This window comes from Stegodyphus dumicola, chromosome X1, assembly GCF_044657685.1.
Source record: "Stegodyphus dumicola isolate Sdum_Otavi_A_Nest chromosome X1, ASM4465768v1".
Lineage (NCBI taxonomy): Eukaryota > Metazoa > Arthropoda > Arachnida > Araneae > Eresidae > Stegodyphus > Stegodyphus dumicola.
In genome coordinates, this window is record NC_140780.1 from 168936156 (window position 1) to 168962288 (window position 26133).

Consider the following 26133-nt stretch of genomic DNA (forward strand, 5'->3'; position numbering starts at 1 on the left):
AATAAAATCGCTTTGAAATGCTATGAAAAAAAGAAATAGTACCTAGGAGATGATTCAAGGGAAAAGAATGGAAATCGTGACGAAAAAAAAAAATAAACAATACGAGTTAAATGTCACAGAGCTAAAAATGAATAGAAAAGCAAAAAAAACAGAAAAATGAAATAATTTATGACATTCGAGCATAAAAATTGAGAGACATGCGTGAACCATCGAAATAAACTGATGACTTTGTTAGTAGAGGGCATAGACAAAAACGCTGTCAACGTTTTTCATTTTTATTTATTTACTTTTTTAAGCAAAGAAAAGAAAAACTCGATTGAAGGAATCGAGAGAAAGGCTTATCTTTCGAGGCACAAAATTTATTTCAAAATCACTTTTCTGAAGAATTGCGGAAAATATTTTCAACTATAATAAAGATTTAAGGCTTATCTTAAAGCCAGGAAGGCTTTCAGTCTAAATTGGTGGCATTGGTGTATCGCAAGAGACACTGATTTGTTGGTTATTACTGTATTGCAACTCACTTGTTGATTAAGACAAATAAAATAAAAATATCGAGGTTAAAAAAACGAAAGATTCGGATATTTTTAGTTCTAACTATTCTTCTTATTACGATTTGCTTTTCCATTACAGTCTCATATTTCACAGAGGAGATTTCTTTTTTTTTTACTCGTAATAATTGGCCCAGGCTTTATTACTCTTTTACACATTGACCCTAAATATGCACTTATAGTTGCGCCGCTTTTCAAAATAAGGTAAAAAAAATATTATGATAATATTTCCACTATCAGAGAGAAAGGGACTTTAATTAGCAAAAAAATCTAGTTTCATGTGGCTCACCTTAGAATTTTTTATACTTAATAAAGTATTATTAACATTTTGTAGATGCTTGTTTTGCTTGACGGGAAACACAATTTTATGTTTGGGAAAACCTTCTTAAAAATGCTGAAACTGTTTTCATGAACCTCTACTTTATTTTGAGAAATTTCACAATTTAAAGTCATGCCTTTAATCAATGCTTAGAAATAAATTCCACGGTCATTTTTTACGTTGTAATACTTAAATACCAAATACGTTGTGAAGAATATGTTCCAAAGGGTGGGGGGCTCTATAATAGTTCTAATCTGAGAAGAAAAAAAAACAAGCTTTTTATTTTACTCCTTAGTAGCTGTGGTAGAGATATATGTGAGAGCTTCTAGATAAAAGAAAATCTGCATTAAAGAAGACAGAAAACCTGCATTTTGCAGACTTGGGTTTTTAGGAGAGGGAAACGTGAAAAGATTTGCCATATAAATCGAACCATAAATAACATACTTGCACACTGGATGTGTTAACCATTACATCATAAGAGCATGAACGGAAGGAATGGCAACAGGTCCTTGACGTTTTATGAGAAGGAGTTAAGCAAGCTTATTTGGAAAATGACTTCATACCCTCTGTATTATATACTCTGTTCATAACTTTTTGTAACAGCTAGAGAAAATAAGAGTGGGTCGTCAAAATAGCTTTCGAAAGTTAGATTATTTAATTACAGCAAAGCATTCAGAGATGGAAATTACTTCAAAAGAGAAACTACTTGAAACTGTTTTCTAAACGCAACTGGTTCATATTCAGGTTACTCATGCCTCAAATGCATTTTATCCTCAAGCCTACTGCCAATGGCTTGACTTACGTCAGTCACTGGTGGGCCATCGTTCAAAGGAACAAATGGCTGTTATTACAGAGGTACAATACGAAAACTGTGAAAATGTCTGCCAAAAAGAATTGATTTTCAGAGGACGAATTCATTTAGAGCTACTAAATTTTCTGTGGAGCTCACGTACTAGTAATAAAATGTACTCACGTACATTTTATTTGGGCAAATTTGCTCTCAACCCGATCTACCACATTCGTTTGATTTAACCAAATTTATCGTAGAGCCAATTTTCTGACTTCAAATTTTCACTAATTTTTGCTTAATTTGCATTTTATGTTTTATTGATTTTACTGATTTTATGTTTATACAGAGGGTGTTCAGACATATTTAAAGTGATTTCGAGGCCGTTTGATTACCGTTTAATAGGGACGTCTGAATCTCCTATACCGACAATGTTAAACTGTCCATTTTCAATGTATCTTTTCTCAAAATCTGCGGTAGATACACGTTTGAAATTTTTTGTGTAATTAAAGTACAGCTGTCTGATTATAGTGAATTGAGCTTTTGAAACATTTTGAATTTTAGAGTAATTTATAAAATATCGTATTAGGCATAATAAAATTTATCACTTTTCTAACACACACACACAAAAAAAAAAAAAAAAAAAAAAATCCGAAATTTTTTCGCTTAGTTTATCATAAAAATCTCATTTCAGTAAGTATTAAGAAACATAATAAATAAGCCATAAACAATTTATATACCTGTGGAGCAGTAGTTTCTGAGAAAAGTACATAGAGTATAAAATGATAATATTTAGAGAGAAAGCATTTTTATGTAAAAATATTCATTTATCAAATCATCCGATGATAAATTGAAACTAAATTTTTTACAGTTCTAATTTTCATAGAGATTAAGTTATGGTATAGAATTTTAAAATGAAAGAATCCCAAATTACCATTTTTTGAAGATTTTTGGCTTCCAACACTCCTGAAAATGTAAAGAATACTTTTTTATTGTTCTGATAGCCTTTTTTCCGGACTATGAGTCTGGGTCATGGTTTCCATGATAGAAGGAATTTTCCTAAAATTTCCAGGGGTACTAATTTCCCTTCCTCTTCCAGTAACTACTTTCCAAAGTCCATTAACAGTGCTGGGTTTGCGCTTAGAAAGAGCTCTTTTCGATATAGCAAAAGTACAACAGTTTATAGGTGAAATGTCAGGAATCTCACAGGAATACGTTGAAAAGACATATATCCAATACCTGTATCAGTCTTCATTTTTTCAAGGAATGCAGTGGTACTTTTCGAATTATGATTAGTTGAATTAGTCGAATTATGATTATGATGTCTCGATGAAGTTTCGTTCTTTGAAACAGGATAAAGAAATGGAATTACTTCTGCAAATATCGGACGTAAGGCTTTCTCTTGATAGTGCGTTGAATTAATTTTAATATTTTTTCCACTCCTCTTAAATTTAATTTCCCATTGAAAACGAATCTTGCAACAATCATAACCTTTCTTTGCATTGGAGGAAACAGGTAAGTTTTTGCTCTTCGTTTTCGATGATAAATAGAACTCTTTTTGGTGTGTGTATGGTGTATTTAATTATGGCAAAGCACACTAGGGCTATCTGCCTAAGAGGAGGGATACCTTCGTGGAGGACTTTCTAAGGGGAACTGGCTCGTATACACGTTACACATGGGGAAAACCACGAAAACGCCCATGCAGCCAGCCCGTTCGCGGGATTCGAACCTCGGACCGAACTGCCAGTGTTCAACGACTTTACCGCTCGGCCGCCTGGTGGGCGAACTTTTTTTTGTTGCAGTCATTTAGGTACAGGGTTCTACAAATTTTCTGCGCTAGTGAAAATTATACTTTTTTAGCTTTCTTTTAAAGTTGTAAATCTAGGTTTATTGTTTTATTTATTATTGCTACACATATATTTAAAGACTCTGGAATTGATTTCTACGTCGAAGGATTTTTCTCTTGTTTTAGATGGTTTAATTTTAGAAGCATTACAAACAGTACGTATATTTTCGTTTGGAGTCTTCTTTCCATGTAGAAGTAATGATTGACGGTTTTTCCTTTTCCGATTAACAATGTTTCTTATTTTGCATTTAGAAAATTTAATATCTTGCATTTTTCAACGTTTTTGAATTATGGAATAGGAACATTTCGGAAGGCGCAAAAACATATCCTTCAATACATATATGCGACGTTTTGAAAGAAGTATAAATTTAAAAGTAATAGATCATATTTCTCATTGCAAATAATAAGCCTTAGCCAGAAAATTTTATTCTAAAACATTTGCTTTCTTTTTTAATTCTTTATCGAAATGGCTCTAAAAATGTGTAAGCCCACTCTGTTTTTAATTGTTAATTTTTGATGTACACTGTATTAAGATAAAAGATCCGCTTAAACCAAAATACGAAAGTAACTGTTTACGGCGATATACTAAAATTTAATTATATTGTGTAGCAATGAATACTTAGCTTTCTGTTAATCAGCGGCAAATAAAGAAATAAAATTCTACGCACGTGAATAAAATTGAATGAATTGCAAATTAAATCATTTTCAATGAACTATTTACGAATCCATTTAATGACTCATTCAGAGATATTTTGTTATTATCTCCTTTCCCGAGAGACTTAAACGAACATCCGAAATTCGCTATTAAATGCAATTTTATTATTTTAAAGCCCATTCATTGGACATTAAGTGCTTGGCTGAATCGTTGGCGCTTTTGATATCGCATTATATTATGCTACATTGAAGCTCTGGTAACCCTGACCGTGCAGAATCGAAGAATGAGCCAGCTGCATGTAAGAAAAGAGGGGAGGGGGAACTACTCGTATTTTCATTTCTGTTTATACAGATACTTTGCATAAAAAAAAAAAAAAAGCGTTTACTTCAAAGTCTGAATTAATATTTGAATCAATTTCTCATGTACCAATAGCGCATCTTTTTAATTTTTCAATTTTTCTTACAACGATGTTTGAAAAAATCATTTTGATTATGCTGATAATTGGTTTTAAAAGGCATAATAACAGTACTTTTTTTTTTTAATTTTGAGCATTATTTGCTTCCTTTCTTTACTCAAATACTTCTATTTCTTTATTTTAAACAAACATTTCTGAAACCTTTTATCCTGAAGCAAACTGCTGTCGCAAATTGTATGGCGGTTGTCAATGTTGACATCTAAAACATTAAAATAGGATTAAAATCTAGGGTTTGCATCAACATAAAAACGTATGAAAATAAAAATTTTAATGAAAGTGTTCTTAACTGATACAGCAAAAAGTTAAAATTAAGATTTTTTTAAAAACTTTTGAAAGACTTGAAAACATTCTTTGGAACCAAGTTGGAGTATCACTGCTTTATTGTTTTGTGAATATGGCAAAGCATAGGAGGGCTATCGTATCTTTCTCTTTAACCGCAGAGTTCTGCATTATTGTATCATTTTTCCAACTCTTTCGGAAAATTTTATTCAGTTCATTGTAAAGCACGCCAAAGGAAAACGATGCCTTTTCCGAGTTTTTTCTTAAGAAAAACTGGTTCATATTCAAGTTACTCTCAAGCAAAACTACCGATACGACCACGCAGGAATTCCTGTAGTCAGGATTCGAACTGCCTATGTTTAGCGTTCTTAATACATAGCCATAAACACATCGATTCTGATGAAGATCAGAAACTTTGCTTGATAAAACGAAAGTAGTAATGTTAAAATCAATGCATTTTAACATTATCTGCTAGTGCTGGCCAATGTCCGACTGGAAAGACAGACGAAGTTCGGATCAAGAATCAAGGAAGAAATCATTTAAGGAGTAGGCACCGAAGCCTTTACCTCCACATGATCAAAAAATTGAAATTTACTTTAAAAGAAAGGTTTATTTAATAGGGGAAAAATTTTGAAAGCCAAATTAAATGGTTAGTACGAATCCCGGAGGGAGGTGAAGTAGCAGAATCTTTTTTCCCCCACATGTAATTTGAACACAAGTAAATTTCTCTTCGAAACGCCTTTCCAAAGGCATCCTTCCCCTTCCATTAACAACAACCTTGATGTGAGTGTAAGGTTGTTATCTTGATATATATAATCAAGAGGTAATAATTAAAAAAAAAGGTGGCCAACAAACTAACGGAAGAACTACGGTCATATCGGTGAAGATTTTATCTTGATAACTGAATAAAAAAATTTCCTTTGTTCTATAATATTCATTTTTATAATTTTATTTAAATTTTTTAAATTACCTTACAATTTTAATTACTTAAAATTTGTTTTTTTTTGTATGCCCTGTTTAATCCAGATACAGCTCAGAAACGTGGCTCTAATGAAAATTTTGTGGTAGCTCCTTAAAAAAGACAGTTTTGTGTGATCACGGCAATGCCTCGAGGACTATCTGCCTAAATAAAGGGATGCCTTCATGGAGGAATTTCTAAGGGAAACTGGCTCGTATACACATTACACATGGGGAAAGCCATAAAAATGCCCATGCAGCCAGACCGTTCGCTGGATTCGAGCCTCGGACCGAGACCGAACCACCAGTGTTCAGCGACTTTACCACTCGACCGCTGGTGGGCCAAAAAAGACAAAGGAATTTTTTATGTTATATTATTATATTTATATTATTTTATTGAGGTTTTTTTTCAGTTTTATTTGTTTTCTTTCTGTTAGATTGTTGGCCAACTATTTTTGATTTTTAAAATTTTGATTATTTTTAATACTGCACACGTTTAATAATTAATAATCTTATTTTTGATATTTTCAAACTTTTATTTATATACACATGTACACATAATTCAGTTACCAAAGGAATATTTGCGAAACTTATTAGTTTATTTAAAAGAGAATTCAGCGAGTATCAGCGTTTAATTTTTTTTGCATTTCCCAATCTTGTGCCTATATAAAGAAAAATATAAACCAGCGGTTCTCAACCTTTTGACTAACGCGTACGATCTAAACAGAAATTGAAAACCTTTAGTACCACCACTACAAAGTACTACTACCATCACCATTCTTGAACAAAGCTCAGATCGCATAAATTTACGAGTGTTAGCGAAAAAAACGCAATCAGGACGTAGGGGTTTTAATTTTTGAATTTAATAGTTAAATACTTGTCTTCTTTGCGTACCACCGGTTGAGAACCCCTGGTATAGACAATACTCAACAACAGCTCAAACAACAATTCTTTGCCACTATAATGATTCGAAAGCATTTGAAGTTCATTCGGGAGATGACAACCGAACGCGAAGGTTTAAAGGACTGAAATTCGAAGTGAAACATGTAATTCAGGTGTCCGCTCTGAGGAAACTTTAAAGTTTATTTGTGATTACAAAGGTTAAACTTAGGTAATCACAACTTTTTGAAAATGCAAGTTTCCTTAAAGTTTTCCTATTAAATCGGTATAAAATATCAAACCAAAATATGCTTTATATACCGAGCTATATAAAAAACGAACAAAGTTCATTCAAGGTGCTGTCTAAACTTCTTAGCACAGAAAGGTATAATGAGATTTTGTAAAGTAGATTTGTTTATAATCTCTGTATAGTTTGAAAATCTATCTTTGTATCTAAATCTAATCTTTGTATAGTTCTTTGTATAGTTAAAGAAAATCTAATCTTTGTATAGTTTGAAAAGACAGATAAACAAATTATATATAGATAGATCTGTAAAGATGAATGCAATTCGTGTTGAAGTATAGAGCAGTATGTATCGAAACTTGCATTCAGTTTTAAACTTTCTTGATAAATTTTATTTTGTAATTTCATAATTCGTGTTTTAAATCTTCGCGAACAAGTGTTGTTGAGCTGGTAGAGCTGGTTGAGTTAAAGAAAGCATTTTTACAGGCATACATTTTCTGATTTCAGCATAACATCCAATAAATTATGAACTTCTTCACTACCTAATTATAAAACAGGCTAGGTGTTAAATGATAGACCAACTGGAGGCTAATGTCTGACAATACTTAAAGTAGATCTGCGTAAAATATTATACTTGGTTATTAATACTGTATGTTTGATGCGATTTCAACGTACGATATCTTCAGCTTGTGGTAGCTTAATCGGAACATAAATTTATCATAAATCAAGGAGGATCTCTATTGAAGAACATTAAGCATATAAATTCTGGTCCGAAGTAGCTGTTAATGTAGTTTTCAAATCAAAAATAAAATATGCAATTAAAAAATTACTTTTTTAGCTTATATTTTGCTATTTATTCAATTTATCCACACGTGATTAAATTTCTGAGGACAACATTTTATACTCTAGCTGATATTAATTGGAAATTTAATAGAGAAAGCAAATTAAATTAACTTTATAGAATGCATCACTGAAACATTTTTGGCTTTTTATACATTAAAATTTTTCTCATTTTAATTATAAAAATTTTGACAAAAATCATTTACTACAATTATTACAGATTTCAGATTTAAAAATTTTTTAATTTATTTTATAAGCATTTTTTATAAATGGGGTAATCACATTGTTTTGTAACACACTCATAGTTTGATTATCGTTCAAATATTGCAGTGTGTGGATGTTTTTGTTATTTTTGCCCTTATGTAAGGTAATATGATTCTCCCTTACAACATTCTCGACGAAGGCAACTCTCCTCCTACACATATAGTCGTCAAGCGTGGCAATTATTCGACTGAACAAACAAACAAAAATTAATGCTTAATATATTATTAACACAATAATCTTATTTTTAATCCCCATTTTCGAGCGAAGAGCCACCGGAAAGCCTCATGAATGATTAACAAATGGCGTGAGAACACATCTGTCTTTGGCAAGGACATTGGTTACTAATGGTGACTTAACAACTTTATTCGGCTACATCGAAGTTTTGATTGAGAGCATCCAGGGCGACAAAAGTCGAAAATCTCTTACTCCGCCTTTCTCTAATGTCAACTTCTCTAAAAAAATTTATTTTGATGGTTTTAAAGTACCCCATGACGCGTAGACAATACACATTTGTACACAATCATGATTTCACTGGAAATCCAATCTTAGCTCAACAACATGGCAGTGAGATTTGTTCATCAGAATAGAATTCGTAAATAAAGCTTAAATTTAAAATGAACCAGATAAATTTCTTAAAGGGTTGATTGATTTTTTTGTTTGGTTGATCATAATTTAGGACTTAAAGTCGACATTATTAGTATTTATTTACTGCTTCTCACCAATGGGTGAGTGGATATGACCGAGAAACACTGATAGTTCGCCCTGCATTTGAATCCTTGCGAAGAGCTGGTTGTATGGATATCTCCGTAGATTTCTTCAAATGTAACCTGAATGATTTGACAATATCCATTAAAAAGCCCTTCACGAGTCCTCTTTGCCCTCAGGCAAATAGCCTTCGTGTGCTTTGTCCTATTCGATTAAACTCGAACTCAGTCTTAATTTATTCTTGCTTATCTATAATTATTTGCTTAACATTGAGTTTTGAGTTCAATAACAGTCAAAATACACTTAATAAAATTAAAGGCTAGTGAGAATAAAAATACAGTGAGTCCTCTCACCCACGGTTCAAGACGATTTTAATCTGCCATGGAGGAAACCGCCTTATGGAGGTATGTTCAATACCTGTACAAGTTTTATGTTTCCAGAAATACTAGTCACTTCCGGTGATGGTCGCCTCCAGAAGCTTCACCGCATTGTTTTAATGTGACAAAATTAATGGCTAAACCTGATGAGCTTTGATGCTGAAAATATATTAACTGGCATTAAGTATACAGCTCATACACGTGCACACAAGGAACAGATATGGCCTAGTGATAAAGTCGTATCCATAAATAAAATGGCAGATAATTCTGGTATAACGCGTTAATCTTGGCAGCTCTACCCTAGAGCATCAAAATCTTAAACTTCCTTTACTCGTCTTTTTAAATGGAAATTTGAAAAAAAAAAAAAAAAAAAAAAAAAGAAGAAGAAGTTAAAATTGGGTCATTTTAAACTAGTTTTAAAAAATCCTTCATGTAAACGAGTTTAAGGTATTAAATATTTAAATTTCAATACTTTTCTTTTCCTGCTTCTGTCTGACATAGTTCATCTCAGACATAAGATTAACACGGAAAGTCTTTATCGAAATTAAATAAAGATAGTCACTCCCAGTGGCATATTGGGAACGACAATAATTATTAAGTAATTTCGAAAACAAACACACACCCCCGATACTTAATGTTTATTACTCCTCGCACTGATGATTTTCAGTCTCTATTAGGGAAGAAAGATGATGTTCTGTTCCCCCTCTTGCAAAGAATTATTCAGCTCAAATTTATTTAAACTTTCTTTAATACTGAATGATATAAAGTACCTGAAACTTTAATATTACTATCTCAGGAGGAAATTCTTCAGTGGTTTTGGGGAGTATAACCAGAAAGGTTAAAAATATCTAACATTTCGAGAAGGTTTCGTTTTATTTCTTCAAAAACACACAAGAATACTGAAACATACAAAACAAATGCTATAATAAAGTGTATTTATTCCAAACATTTTAGAGTAAATAAGAGGGTTTGATTACTATGTAGATAAGCCTAGACACTCATCAACGGCAGAGTGCAAGGTCGCTCAACATTGGTAGTTTGAATCGGATTTAAATCCCGTTGAAAGGTACCTGCATGGGCGCTTTCGTGGTTTCCTCATGTGTAACGTGTTTACGAGCCAGTTTCCCTTAGAAAGTCCTCCACTAAGGCATACCTCTCCTTAGGCAGATAGCCCTAGTAAGCTTTGCCGTAATCAGCTAAACCCAGAAAACCATTTACACAACAGTAGTCGTTCGATATATTACTCTACACACGAGCTCTCAACTGAGTGCTTTCGTTGTTACATTCAGCGACGCATCCCAAACCATGGAAATGAAAGTAAAAATTTGCGTTTAATTTTCTTGTGGTAGTTAAAAGTTTGCTCTGGAAGTATGCGGTTCTTGATATGCTGGGAAAAATTTGCATATATTGAAACAATGTTTTGGTTTGGCTTTTGATTACGGCAAAGCAACTCAAGGGCTATCTGCTTAAGGGGAAGGATGCCTTCGTGGAGAACTTTCAAAGAGAAACTGGCTCGTATCCACGTTACGCATGGGAAAACCCCGTATACGCTCATGCAGCGAGCCCGTTAGTTGGATTCGAACCTCGGACCGAACTACCAGTATTCAGCGACTTTACCGCTCAGCCGCTGGTGGGCTATTGGAAGGATGTAAAAATAAAATTGCTTCTAAAAAATATAAGCTTTTTTCAAACATACACATACTTTTATAATATAAAAAGCATTACAATAAAATATATAATAAATAAGATATAAATTAAAGGCATTGCAATAATACTTAAAAACATTAATTATGAAGAATTTAAATTTATTGTGGAGAAAATTAATAATCTGTGATTCTTTTCTAAATGCAAGAATCTGCTTTATTATGCAGCGAACAACATGTTAATAAGCCCTCACATTTTCTCATTCATTTGAAACATTGCAGTACCATTCAAAAAGAAGTATTGCAAAAATTAATCAAGGTATGTAATGTGCAATAGGATATGTTTTGAGCAAATTTTCAATGTAGATATCGCTCAGGCTAAATTGAAGAAAGGGAAAATCTCTTCAATAGCATCTTATTCTTGGGATAAAAACCACAAATGGATTTCTTAAAAGATTTTAAAATTTCAGCAGTCTCATGTAATTCATAGCACTCTCATGAATGTCGTAACTTTCCCTCTATTCTTGTCAGAGGAGTTGAAAGAAACTATTCCTAATCCTAAGCACTTCAACTTCCGCATGAAGCGCTGCAGTTGTTCACAGTAACAACAGCCTTTCAATAAAGCTAGATTCAGCTCCAAACGAAAACACGGTCAGCTTTTTCTCACTTGATTATTTTTTCTTACTAGTACATATTAATTCTTTCATTCAGCTTCTCCCTTCTTTTACTATTTCATGCATGTTTAATTTTGTAATGGAAAAAATTAATAATATGTTTTTTATAGCAACCATTTTTGTTCAACTACTCTGACTACAATTGAACTAAGAGACAAAGCTTTAATTTAATCTGTTGTGTCTAAAACTAAATTTAAAAAGAATTTTGAACAAAATAGAATGGAGAAGTTGAGAACTTTTTCTCTCACTATTGAAATTTGGGCCTACTGTTCCATTTCCTTAAATATGTTTTCATAATGTACTTATTTTCTTTAGACTATTAATTTCGTATTCTTACAGAGCGCATCCTTATCTTTCTCAAGACACTGAAAAATAATAAAATCTTCTTACTTAATCTAATTGTAGGAGATGTGAATATTTTACAAAGATGCATAGGCTTTAAAAGGTTTTAAAATGCACAGGCACACTAACTGTGATCGCAAACATCCCATTTTCTGTTTACTAAGGAAGTTAAATTCAGGTATAATGTTGCAAGATGCACAGCAGTTTCACCTACATTTAGCTTTTGAAATAATTTAAGAAGAAATAAGCAGGTTCTAAAACAGATCTTCATTCTCAACAATCTTGCGAAGAAGAATTGTGACACTCTAAATGTAGGTGATAAGAAAATTTTTCGCAATCTTCAATTATACTTGTTCTTTTTGTTTTATTATATATTCGTTCACTTTTAACCAGAAATACATGAGTAGAAAAACAATTTAGTTCACCTATGTAATGCAAATAGCTAAAATGGAGCGTTAGAAGATAAATCAGTGAGTTATTTGCATAAAAAAGCGATGGTCATCTCTTTGTTTTCGAAATACGTGGACAAATAAATAGTTGAATACATCTGCATTTACTTCTGTTTGCACTTAATTTGGTATTTTTTCATTTAGATTTTTGATCCTATCTCATGAAAAGCAACTGCCTGAGACTTGTTCAATCAACAGCTATATTCAAATGAGGCGCTAAATTCGTTGTAAGTATGCGACACGCATGCCATTTGGCCTGTCCTGATTTTGAAATGCATGCAGGATTCGTTTCCAACCTTTGGCTACCATCAAAAGTCATGATATCTGCTGTGAAACAAGTGACCATCCCGTGCGTGCAGAAATGGTCAAGGCTCAAATACAACTTTATCACTTCTCCTCGTCAGCTTCTTAAATGACTTTAATATAATGCCTCTAAAGCAGTGCGTAAACAGCTTCCCAAAGCAAACAAAGCAGGAGATGTTTACTTGGGGTAAGTGGTGCCTTGAACAATGGTCTGCTGAACAATGGCTGATCTTAAAAATCATAAACATGGAAGCTGTTTTACTGCTATCGACGAATAGCTATTAAAGCATAGTTCCCTGAACATCAGCTATGGGATCACAGACTCAAGCCTAAACCGATTAAATGATACGTAGGATATTAACCTTCGCTTGAGTGATTCCATACACTGTTACCAGTTGTGTTTAGAATGTTGTGAACTACTCAGAGCTATCAGAATATTATCATTTATATAGATTTGAATTTGTTTCAGTCTGGTGCTGCTTAGCGCACGAAACTTTTACTTTCGTATCAACAGACCTGACTTCAGCATTATCATTCCAGGGAAATATATAGAGAAATTACTTAGCATTTCCTTTGGCTATAAGTATAGGCATAGATCAGTGCAAATGTTAGTACTATACTAAAACCTATACAGATCAGAACAGTTGGCTTCTCCTAAAACTTAAATATATTAAAATTTCAAACTATAGTACATTTATTTGATTAATTAAAAGGACATTCATTTTTAATATTTGTGTCTATTATAAATGCAACCTATTATAAATTTGTATGCCTTCGCAATCTGTGGTCGTTTATGATGCCAAAGTATTGTAATTTTTGATTAATATAATTTTCTATAGTTAGAACTGCAAGGGAATTAAAATTTTATTCATGATCTCAAAAAAGATTTTACAAGTATCAATACGCCTTTGCCATTAAACAGTTTTCTGCTGCAGCTGCTGATACAATTTTGTAAGGTGACTCATACATTATAAAAAGTATCTCATTAAGAGCGTGTGTGAATGAGGAAGCAATTTGCTTAGGTGTTTCTGGCCACCTCGGAAAATTTATCTCTGGTAAGCTGTGGGATTCTAGTATGGTCATCCCTTCGTAATTAATATTAGCTTGACAGCTTCTTGCTGTTGCTGAAACTTCGGATGTCGTTTGCGTTACGATTTCCCGCTAATCAGCTCCTATTCGTTTTTTTTTTTTTTTTTTTAATTCAGAAAGAAGCAACCAGTGTTTAGAAAACACTGGTTGTTTCACAGAACAAAATTGTTTTTAATTGATATGCTAGATCTTTTCTGGATCAACCCGAAGCTTGTAAGAACATTCATAATCGAGCATTTATTTCTTTCTTCAAATTCTAATGACTCTGAATGCAGTTTTAACATTTAATGTTCCAACCAAATCAATGATGTCACTTTTAAGGCATTGTTTCTAAATGGCATTTTATTAAAAGTCAGGTTAAGCCATTTTTCCCCCAGTGGCTGGTCCAAGCCGTCCATAGACGTTGGCAACTACTAAGGCCGATAGCCGTGAACAATTTACGAGTATTATAGAGGCATCTAATATATGGGCCACCGTTGCCTCCTATGAAGAGGCGGACAAATTATATTGATGCCTTCTCCAGGGTCTGAAAGCCGAGCCCTTCGGTACGGCAGTCAGAGTCACTACCCACTTTCCAGTTTGGGCGGCTACTTTAAGACTTCACATGAGTAATTTCAAAAACTGCCTTCATGGCTGCCACGTTTAACAGTACAATACATTATTTAATAATTTTATCCTTCTTGCTCCACGAAGACATCTTCACTCTTGAAAGCAGCTTGCCTGGCCTTTTTAACACTGATGCCCTAAGCGGCTGCCTGTAAAGCTTTTAAACTTGCAGTAGGACCTGTTTATCAAACATATTATCTGCATAAAAATGTTAAAATTAATTTTATAGATTTTTATAAGAAAATGAATGCTTCTGAATTACGTTGCTAGGCTTTGACTTAATTTATGAAAGTTCTTAAGGCACACAATATCTCAAAATTTAACGAACTTATTTTTGGTTTACAGGATTAGGTTAATTAATTAAGACAAAGCAACTCGAGGTATATTTGCCTATAGATGGGGATGCTTTCATAGAGAAATTTTTAATGATAATTGGCTCGTATCCTCGGTACACATGGGGAGAATCACGAAAACTACCATGCAGCCAAGCCCGTTCTCCGAGATTCTTTGGTTTACGAAACATATCATGGAAATACATAGTGTACGTAATAACAAAAAAAAAAAAAAAAAAAAAGAAAAAGAAAAAAAAGAAATATATATATATACATATAAAATATCAAGAATTTTCTTTTTCTCGTTCTATTGAGTTCATCACTTTTTGTGAATGCTATTACTATCTCGATAATATATTCGTAGGTTATTAAAAACATACCTTTTATTTCTGAAAGAAAGTTTACAGTTTTTTCATTAGACATGTGATAAGGAAATAAGATTGGCGCCGCATAAAACGGTTTCTGAAATAAATTTACGGGCTAATTGGCTAATTATACATTCATACAAAGGTAATTTATTGTTTACTGCTTCATTAAATATGCAAAATGGAAGTAGTCATTTTCTGCTATATTCCTTAATTTTGTGCCAATCTGTTTATGTACCATCCTAATTATGTGATATCCCATTTAGATTTAAACAACTGATCTTCTATTAAATTAATGCAATTTAAAATTGCAAAGAAATGCACCTACAAAGGAAATAAGTAGATTAAGATAACTATATTGTAGCATTTCCATAACATCATCATTCAATACTATGCTTTTGAATACATATATCACATTTAAAAGTTTCAGTAAGCATAACTATGTAATCTATTACTATTACATTAATTTTAAAATAACATAAAGAAGATAAATATTTCATGTCCATGGTTTTATTTATCTTTTTCCACAAATAGAAAAGCCTACCTACTTGAAGATATTTCTGAGTAACCCCCGAAATTTCATCCTTTGGAAGCAAAAAAATAGAGTATGACTTGTAACGCAATTTCCTAAATTAGAAAATTAGCTTAGCACGTTCTTTTAAAATGTAATGTATAATGTAACACGTTGTTTTACTTTTACTGAATCCAAACAATGTTATGTACAATGAATCATTTATACAGTGTAAATTACCTCTTTGCATGAACACATTTTTTCCATACTAATATTCATAATGACATATTCCAGTTTAGCAAATAAAATTATAAAACGTCAGACCGAAATAATAGGTCATATTAGTCACAGTAGAAGAAAACTACTAAGATGCTTGTGATGACTATGATAATGAAGATGATGTAACAAGTTTGATTATTTGATAACAAGTTATTTACTTGATACGGAACGAGATGTTGTTTGATGGTTATGACACATATTTTGATAGATGAGTGAATATATCTATATATCTTATTTATCAAATTTCTGTTTTAAAAAGTATTAGCCTAAAGACTAAAATTTTCCTGGAATTAATATTTGAAAGATGATCACAACAGCTTTCATTATAATCGATTTTAATTCTCATCAAATAAATCAACTTCTTCAGTATCCCAGTGTAAAATTTGAGTGCTAAGGTCGTCAGAACCCCTCCCCGAAAAAAAACATAGTTTCTTTTTTTAAATTGCAGTAGTATTATATTCAAAAGTTACAATCTGGGGTATAAGATTCAGCTCACTGTTCAATCTAATAAAGTTTTTCCTTTTTTATTCTTATTAGTTGTAGGTAACGTTAAACTTTAATTACAACTAATTCTACCTCTTATCCAGCTATGCCTGCATGATCAAAATTACACATTTTCTTGTGAGAACGCGCAACTAAAAAAAAATATAAGCATAAACGTTTGTACTTAGTGTTCGATCTTTCTCTATAGATCTCTTTCTATTTCCACTTAAAATATGCTTTTTAAAATAATTACAAATACCCCTTATGCATCATCCTTATATAAATTTTGGCTTTATAAATCCATAAATTCAATTTATTTCCGATCTGAAGGTATATGAAGATTTGTAAAGATGACTTGTAAAAGCTAATTTATTTTCAAAAAAATAATTCATTTAACTTACTTATATTCCTATAAGAATCCTTCAATGATTTGTCCACTAATGTTGAATCTCAGCCTGTAATAATATAGCAAATATTTTTTTCTTTAATTCCGATGCCTAGTTACTCATCCATACTTAAACGGAGATAAGCTTGTTACTGCAACTCAGCGCTGAGTCTGCTCTACATATAAAAAACACGCAGGTTTTCACTAGCTACAGATCTTTGAGAAATGAACGTAGTCTACTGACCTTAATGTCTTTAACTGAGTATATGAGAAAATTCACATTTTCACAAGTACTTTTTTCTAAGCTTACTCCCATTATTAGTGCCAATGGTTAAAGTGGAAAAGTATTTTTTTTTTTTTTTTTTTTTTTTACTGTTACGAAATTTGGTTGCATTTCATAGGTTTAAGAAGTGCGATATAAAGGATGCTTTACGTAAATAGTTTACAATTTTACTATCGTGGGATTAACAAAGAGCAACTAGTTTCGAAATTGAAGTTGCTACTTGAAAGATTTGTTAACTTGAATATGGAAAATAGACGACGGGTATCTGCTTAAGCCGAAGAAAACCTTTATACGGAAAATCTAACTTGTATCTAAACTTCTAAACTCATTTGTAACTATGCAGCTAGCCTAGCTTAGTGGTCTGTCACAAGGCTACTGGTGGTCCGCACGTTGAAAAAAAAATTATTAATTTAAAAACTTTTTTATGAATGCAATAATTCTTTTAAGAATTAATTAACTAAATTTTAAACATTAATTCCTTGTTACTGAAGTAACATTCAGAAACCTATTTGTCACTCATTTCGAAACAAATGATTTTCTTCACGTATGATGTGATTACTATACACTTTCATTAGAAAGTTCTTCAAGAAGGCATGCTTCAAGTAGATAGCTTTAGTGTATTTTATAGCTTTAGTGTAGTCCTATAAATGCAAAAAATCCATTCTTAAGTAAACAAATGTTAGAAAAATAAGGATTAATAACAGAAGCAGAAAAAGGAAATAAATATTAACAATTGAAAAATTTGAATGAAATATGCATAACTATATTTTTCATAATGTCCAGCAATAATTTACAACAAAACAGGAAATTCTCTTGAAAAATATCTTTTACGTAACGTCTTCAAGAGTTTCGAAACTTTCCTTAAAAATTTACCCTTTTGTTTCTTATTACATTATTTTGTTACAGTTTTGTAATTTTCTGTTATTCAAAATTTCAATATTCGTATTTTAAATTGATAAAGGGGAACCTTAAAACCTCTTAGCCCTTTTTTAACTTAAAAATTGGCGATTCATAGGAATCTTATGACTACATTACACTATTTGTTCATAAAGATCGCCTTTTAGTTTGAAAAGAATAAGTAGAGATGAAATCAAATTTGCCATGTACTCAGTACCTCATTATTTATTTGATGTGACATGAAAAAAATGAACAGTGCGGTGATTTTCTGTTCAAAACAGAGGACATACAAAACAGAACATTAGCTAATATATTAGATTAAATGAAAAAATCCTCTATTTGAAATAGCATCTCTAAGAAATGTTGTATCTTTACAACTATATTTTAGAGATCAGATTAATGTACTGTTAACATTAAATAAACTGTTCACTCGACTCCGTCTGATCTGAAAAATACTTCAAAGACTTCTCCGAAGACTAACTTAATAATACATTTTGGTAGCATGAACCTACGCTTTAATTGTCTAAAATAATTCTCAAGATGAGCAACCACAAAAGTCAAAATGCGCTTAAGGTGTCTCAGAGTGTGAGAGGCGGTACAGTGCTATTTTTTGTGCTGTTCATTTTTAAAACCACATAAAGTATAATTACATTCCGCAATTTTCAAAAATCTAATTATCTGGTAGAGAAACAAAGGAAGAAGAAAAATAAAAAAACAATACGGAACAATAGCCGATTTACTGAAACAAGGTTGAATTCTCATGGCTTCCTCTGAAAATAAGAAATCTGAAACAAATTTATTTCTTACCTTTGAATTCAATGAGCTTCCTATGTTTTCTTTATAATGATTAAAAGCTATATTCATATTTAAAGTACATGAAAATGCAAGAAAAGGCGATTTGTATTAAAATCTTTTGTATGAAAATTTTAAGGTTTTTCTTTAATTTAACTTATTACTAAAATTAAGGTATTAAATGTAATAACGAAGAGATGAAGTTCGTTGATTTTCTTAGATTCTACTCCTTCCGTAACTAATTTTAGAAGCATGCAGAAAATTCTCTGTAATATTTGCGGTTTGTACTTCAAGTTATGGATTCTTAAAGCCCAAGATCGATGCGTTTTCAGATATCATCGCGTGAGGCTGTTTGGTAAATAGGGCTGAAATTTTAAAGAGTTCTTCAAAAGTCATTAATATCTCTCTGTTGAAACTCTGGGTTCTATAAAAAAAACTTTATATACAGGGTCCGTCACAAAAAAATGTGTACAAGCTTTAACGAAAGAAAGTTCCTAGTGGTGTGTTAGTACCGAACCTGATTATAGGGTAACATAATCATACAAATAATAGGTTAGGTTAAGTTTAATACCAGCTTCCTGCATCTATACTTGTACAGTTTTAATCAGAGTGCTCAAAGTGTCAGAGTGGTGACAATTAATGACCAGACATAACACAACAGCAAGCGGTTGCTTGAACAACGTTGGTCAATGTGTCGCTGGGGATTGCTGGGGACATGCCGTTGTAAATTTTTGACGCAGGACTTCTATCACAATCAATTTCTTGCACTACACGGCGTCCTTCAAGTTCCTCCAAGGCTATTTTTGTACATTATCATGCGTCAAATATTACAGTCACGAGAGCATCGACTTGTGTTAAGTAAGCATATTGTAAAGATAAATCTTCGAAACCAGTACACAGATAACATCTATCAAAATGTGTATACACTTTTCTGACGGACCATGTGTACTGCCCAGTGAAACCTGGGATCATTAACACCTGTTATCATGAATAAATTACGTGAACACCAAACATTTCGGATGATGTCTCTAGTTACGAATGTTCAAGTCGTCAACAAATGACTCTAAAAAATATCTTTCCACAGAAGTAACACTAATGGACTTCTAGAAACAGTATTTCAGTATTCTCCATTACTTAACTCTCGTTAACCAAACTTCGCAGCAAAGGGCTTTGTAACGTCCAGTATTCTTGGGTATCTTAAACTGCTATCAGACCTACTTGAAAGTGTGTTAGCGACTTATCGCTAAGACTAGAAAAAGAATGCAGCAGGAGAAGGGTGTATTATTCGACTCAGTTATTTACAGATGGCACAGTCTTTGTGCGTATAAATCCACCATCCACTTGTAGCGATAAAGCTAAAGATTATGGTAAACTAAACTAAATTTAAAGATAAACTAGTAGTTCCAGACTACGCGAATTAATTTAATCTAGCAGGTTGATTCAGAAACCGACAACGGCATGATGTTAAACTTTGGCGGCAAGAATGCGAAGCCAAGATTCAAAATTCAAACATCTGGTAGAAACAACAGCGTGCGCACTCAATAACGAAATACGCTCTGACTAACCTTTTCGCTACTTCAGTTTAAATACAATCTCGTTCGCACTAACTCATTTACATCCTGGTGAGCAAACGCGAGAGAAACAAGAAATAACAGAAAAGGCTAAAAAATCAAAATAACTATTAGAAAATAGTATAAATCTAACTTAAGTATAATCTAACTTAAAGAACCCTGAAATCGGGTTGGAGGAAACTATGGTTAGATTGTGTTGCAGTCAGAGTTTCTTCGGGATTTGATACTATGGATGTTCTTGCTGTCTAGGATATTGTTTCGATAGGCAAAACCATAGGCTTGAAATTTAACAATGAAGACATGGGGAAAGGACTACAGAACCATAAAAAGGAGTTTAAGAAGAAAGATCTGAAACAACTTCAGAAGCCGCAACGAAAGGCCATTGTGAAGGAAACATGTTCAAAGGAAAAGGAAGGAAGACAAGATGAACTTAGTCCTTTAATACTCGAAATTTGGGCAAAGTCGGATAAGATGCAAAGTTTCATGTAATGATATCACTCCGATAAAACAGTAGCAAGCTTCAGTATAAGCACTTTCAATGGCAATGATTTCTGCCAGTGGCCAAGTTGTTAAGACCGCTGAATACCGATGGAAGTTCGACTTGGATTCGATCCCAGATCCGACTTGGAATCGATGGATAGCTGTGTGGTTTCCCCCTATGTAAACGTGAATATAAGAAAGCCCTTCACGAAAGACTCTCCCCTCAAGCAAATAATTTCGTATAATTTTCCTTATTCAAATAACCATAACCAATGACAATGTCAAATCTCACCATAGAAACATTTTAAAACATAGCTAACAACAAATTACATTGGACAAACTTTGCATAAAATGAAAGCACAGTAAGTCTCAAGCAGAGTCGAGTGGGACTAATATACAAAGAAAAGATGAAAGATGCCCCAGAAAGACAGTTATCCAACTTTTATGGAAGCGGAGTCCTCGGCCAAACACTATTTTTTTTTTTTTCTTTCCTCAACAATTTCCACTCATTACAGATATTACAATTTAATCTTCTTCTATTTTATCTGTTTAGCTTTTCCTTCATCTTCTTCTTCTTCTTCTTCTTATTATTATTATTATTATTATTATTTGGTCTTAGATTCAATGATATTTAATGGTTTTGTATGAACTTATGCGCGTAGTGTTGTAAATTTTAAATAAACAATCATTTGTAGATCAAGAACAAATTAATGTATTGTAAATTAATTCCTATGAGGAAAATAGTTTCGATTTACGTGCATTTCGGATGACGAACACCTTCAGGAGTAAATTAAATTCGTGAACCTAGAGTTCACTGTGTATATTTTGCAATAAAAGGAAAAATGAGACAGTCTTGGCATCTTTAAATGCGCATTTCGCTCTTGTCTAGTTTATTGAAAGGACAGGGAAATGTGTTTGCTTAGAAAGATTAAGCAAGGTTTTGCAATTCACAGAAATGCATTACTTTTAAAAGTATTTCAAGATGGTAAGAAACTAATAAATGCATATAGTTTGCAAAAACAAATAAAGAGAGAAAGGAAAATATAAAAGTAAACTATAAAAAGAAAGAATAAAAGAAAAAAGAGAGAAAATGTATGCATACTTTTTAACATTTCTGAAATTAAAGCAGTAATGAACAAATTACTATTGTGAAACTTCAACAGTTTAAAGCTAATTTTAATCAATACAAATTTTTAGATGATTTTGTAAAATAATAAACAAAAGTATATATTTTCAGCATACTTGGCTGTAAAGAAGTCATAAATATGCGTACATTTTTATGCTTGCGGTACTGTACACTAACATTTAATAATTAATTCCAATTTAATAATTAATTTTTAAGCGCTTAAGGTCGATATTCGCAATAACGATAGTTAATTCCACATGCTTTTGAACTAATAATTAAGTAAATTATGTTTTCAAGATCATGAACTAAATTTTGTTGATTCTAATATCTATTTTTTCCTTAAAACAATATATAATTGCTGTTAATTTCTTTAGAGAAAATATCGCTTATTATTGCAGTAAACAAGATTTATATGTTTCCTCTTGAGATTTGTAGTAGGAATAAAGTTTGAATTTCTTGATGACCGCTCTATGATAATATTTTTATTCTAGAAATTCCTGTTCTTCTGGAAGATATGCATTTCAGGAAATCAAATCGGATGCATTTCGTGTGTCAGCCGCATGACTTGAATATATATCTTCTACGTGCACATAAAGTTTACACAAGATTTTCGTTAAAATTAAATTAATTTAAAGCAAATGACCTTTTTTAAAGTTATTTTTAAATTTATTAAATAAACATTCACATATTTAATCAAAAAGATCTTTGCTAAACTGAAGCTTTGATTGAAATAGTACTGTAACTCATTTAAAAGGAAATGTAAAGATTATTGGAATTCGCTTTCAGTTAATCATAAATAAACATAGTTGTTTTGAATTATTGGTTCTTAAAAGCTATGCAGTATCGTTTCTGAGATAAAATTTTATTAGAAATGAAAAGACCGCATATTTTCTTCTTCTCGGAGATCATTTTTGAGCATCTATAAAACATGCACAAGTGTGTGAAGAAGGCCGTGACTGGAATAACATCCTGTATCTCGAATGACTTTAATAAGCGAACAATAGAAAAACGTATACGACTGCGTTGGGAATAACAAAGCCTCACAAGGAAGAGCTTGAAATTGTTGCGGTTGTTAGTTATAGTCTGGAACTTCTCGGAAAGAAATTCGTGAACGAAGGTCAGGTTAGACTCAAGGACTTAGCATTTGTCGCGCACGAAACACCACTAAAACACATTCTGTATCAAGCAGAAAATGATTCAAACAAACAGAATTAAAATGTCGAGAGAACATAGAGTTTGACTGACAGAAAACATTGGACAATTACTAAATACTTTCAAAAATTAAACAACTTTCTCTCTGCTTTTTTAAAATGTATGCGTCTATTAACTTACACAGATTTTTGTAATTTTTTTTGGTAAAGTTGATTAGATGGTTTTTTGTTTAATTTGTCTAATTGGTTTTATGATTCGCATTTTTGAGGCATTAGAATGATACTTATTCGAACAAAAACATTCCTATTCTGCTTTAACTGCTAACGGGTTCCTAACGATTCTCTAACAAGATTCCTAATGGTTCCTAAAAGCTCTAAATGATTTCTAACGATTTTAACGGATACCTGACGGGGACGAGTGCTCGTAAATTCGGATTCTTATCAGTAACATCTAGATGTCACTAAAGTCTTTAACTGAATGTTGAATGGAAATAAAATATCAGCTAATTACTGAGATTTTTAATCAGAACCCGATTACTGTGGTATTCGAAACAAAATATCTACAAGACACATAGAAAACTGATTTTAAAAAAAAAAATTTTAAAGTTAACCATCGAAAGTCAATAAAAGTATAGTGCTGTAAAACAGTCTCAAACTGCATTTAAATTGGTTCATTCGGGTTTCAGTCCACCTATTTTTGAAGGCAATTATATATTGGCATTGTTAAATATGCAGTCTGAATGTATTCTGATTCAAACCAAACTAAACTAAGCAGATCGCTCAAATTCACTGACTCTTAAATTAGAAAGGTTCTTGGCTTTAACGTTAAACATAATAAATCAAGAGAAGAATTTAAAAAAGAAAGAAAAGCGAGATTTTTTTAAGCTTAAAACTCAATTCAAATTTAATTCAAAGCTAGTTTACAACTCTGAGTCAATATTTTATTATTTGAAGCCTTTAAAACTTATGATAAAAGTGTTTCAAAATGGCTCGCTGAATATTTCAGAATGCAAACTGTAAAGTAGAATAATATTTTTTTAAATATACATAAATTTCTTAAACGCACAGTTCATAAAAACCGCTGAACTGCGATATATTTGATCTTGATATTATGATACAAGAAGAGTTGATAGCAACAAAGCAGGACGTTCAAGTACAACTTTTATTCAAAACACATAACTTTGGGATTTAAAAGTCATACAAGATAACAATTCTAAAATAAAGGTTGTTACGAAATCTCTATTACTGACTTTTCCCATTTAGTCAAGTTAATAAATTGCTACGGAAAACAAGAAACATATTGAATAGTTTTGAACTACATAATTTAAGAATTAAAGTAATTTTATGCTAAATATTTTTAAAAATTTGCATCAATACATCAAGCGAAGCGGTCACATTAATTAAAACTGACCTTGTGTGAAATTAGAATCTATGACTTTTTTAAAACTTGTTTATATTTGAAAAAATTAAAAATAATAAATCAATCTAATAAATCATTTTTTTAAAACTTTTATTCATATTCTTAGTCTAATTGTTACCTTCAAGTTATTTATATGCAGTTATTTGTATTATGATTACGTTATATGCTGTATATTATAGACAAAATGTGAGGGGGTTGAGGTCGAAAACCATTTATTTTAAAAGGGTTCGATGAAAGAAAAGGATTGGGAATCCCTGCCCTAGTAGTTACTCTAAAGCTACAATTGGTATAGCATTTGTCATAAAGGAAAAGTTTTAAGTAAGAAATTCTATTTTAATAATTATCATTAATTACTGCATAAAATTAGAATAATAATTTTATTTCTAAGCCTTTTGAACAATAAAAAACTGTACTGTCCAGCTCTTAGGCTTAGTAATAAAAACATGCCCCATATTCTTATATCTTTTCATTAAAAAGAACATGTTTTAGAAGTCACCAACTAAGAGCAATAATTCAGAAAGCGCTTTTAAGTATGAAAAAGATACTAATTCATCACTTTGATGCGTGGGTTACTCGATGTCATTCACCCATCAGTTATCAGTTTCCTCTACGGAGAATGCTTCCAATATTCTTATTAAATTGGAAGCAAATTATTAATGATAGGTCGTTGTTTCTTGAACCCGCTACTTCATACTTTAACTCCCTTTTCAGACTTTTTTCAAACGCCCATCTTTGAGAGTGATAAGCATCATAAAAAGAGATATCAGAATACATAGACAAGTACTCACGTATTATTGACAGGTTTCAGACGCTTTTCAGTCATTAGCACATTTGTCACTGGCACAGTTAATAAATAAAATACGAAGAATTTCGCATTTTGATAGTCCACATAATAAGGGTATGCTGCTTTCTGCTGAGCACTCTCTTGATATTCAACCTTGCAGTTTGTGAAGAGCATGAACGGAAGAAACCTGAAGAGCAAGATTCGCAAGGACGGTGCTTGAGGCACTATGGACTGTATCACTGGAGCACAAATGATCGAATAAAATATTAAATATAAAAGTAGAAAAACGCCATGTCTCTACTTCCGTACTGGTAGACTGGAATGGAGAACCTTGCCCAAGGGCGGCTGAAGGGTCAACGAACAGCAACGGGCTTGAACGGTATCTTTTAGTTTTAACATTGCTGATATACCGGCATATGTCTTTTAACTGTCTAAGAGGGACATCTCGTTATTCCTTTTCAACAAAGCCTCCGATGCGGAAACTTCCGTAGCCTGTGTCGCAAAGATTTACTGTATTTTATTTCTCGCTCGCGATGTTCCGATCTACTGAGTTAACTAATAATAGGAGCCTTTTTTGTTATCACTGCATAACCGGGCTGCAGATTGTATGCAGAGATCAGCTTGAGAGAAAATTACTTTTACGAATGCGTTTCTTTTGTAGCAGCGCTGCCGACAAAGCAGGAAGTTATAGAAACGGCAGTTATTTAAGAACAAAGTACGATGGAAATGTCTAGAAGTGGATACGAAAGTGAAACGGGCGTAATCCCTCGTCAAACAGAATTGCTTTAGCAATACATTGGCAAAAAGGAAGAAAATCAAACGAGGAGAACATTAGGTAAATTAAAGTATCAGAATATTCCTTGAAATGCTATTCTTTCATCCTTTCGCCTCATCAGCGGCCAAGTGGTTAAGAGCTCTGAAAGCGGCAATTTCGACCCGGATTCAATCCCAGGCGAACGCGATAGCTGCATGTTTGGTTTTCGTGGTTTTTTT

At 32.3% G+C, this 26133-nt stretch overlaps 1 protein-coding gene across 1 annotated transcript in view; it reads right to left on the reverse strand.

The window, feature by feature from the left end:
- Positions 1-25282, reverse strand: part of LOC118194027 (uncharacterized) — a 359931-nt gene extending 334649 nt beyond the window's left edge. The window contains exon 1 of the mRNA XM_035365210.2: positions 25145-25282. The gene's annotated coding sequence lies outside the window, so the exon portion shown is untranslated. The remainder of the gene's footprint in view (positions 1-25144) is intronic.
- Between the last annotated feature and the right edge of the window lie 851 nt (positions 25283-26133).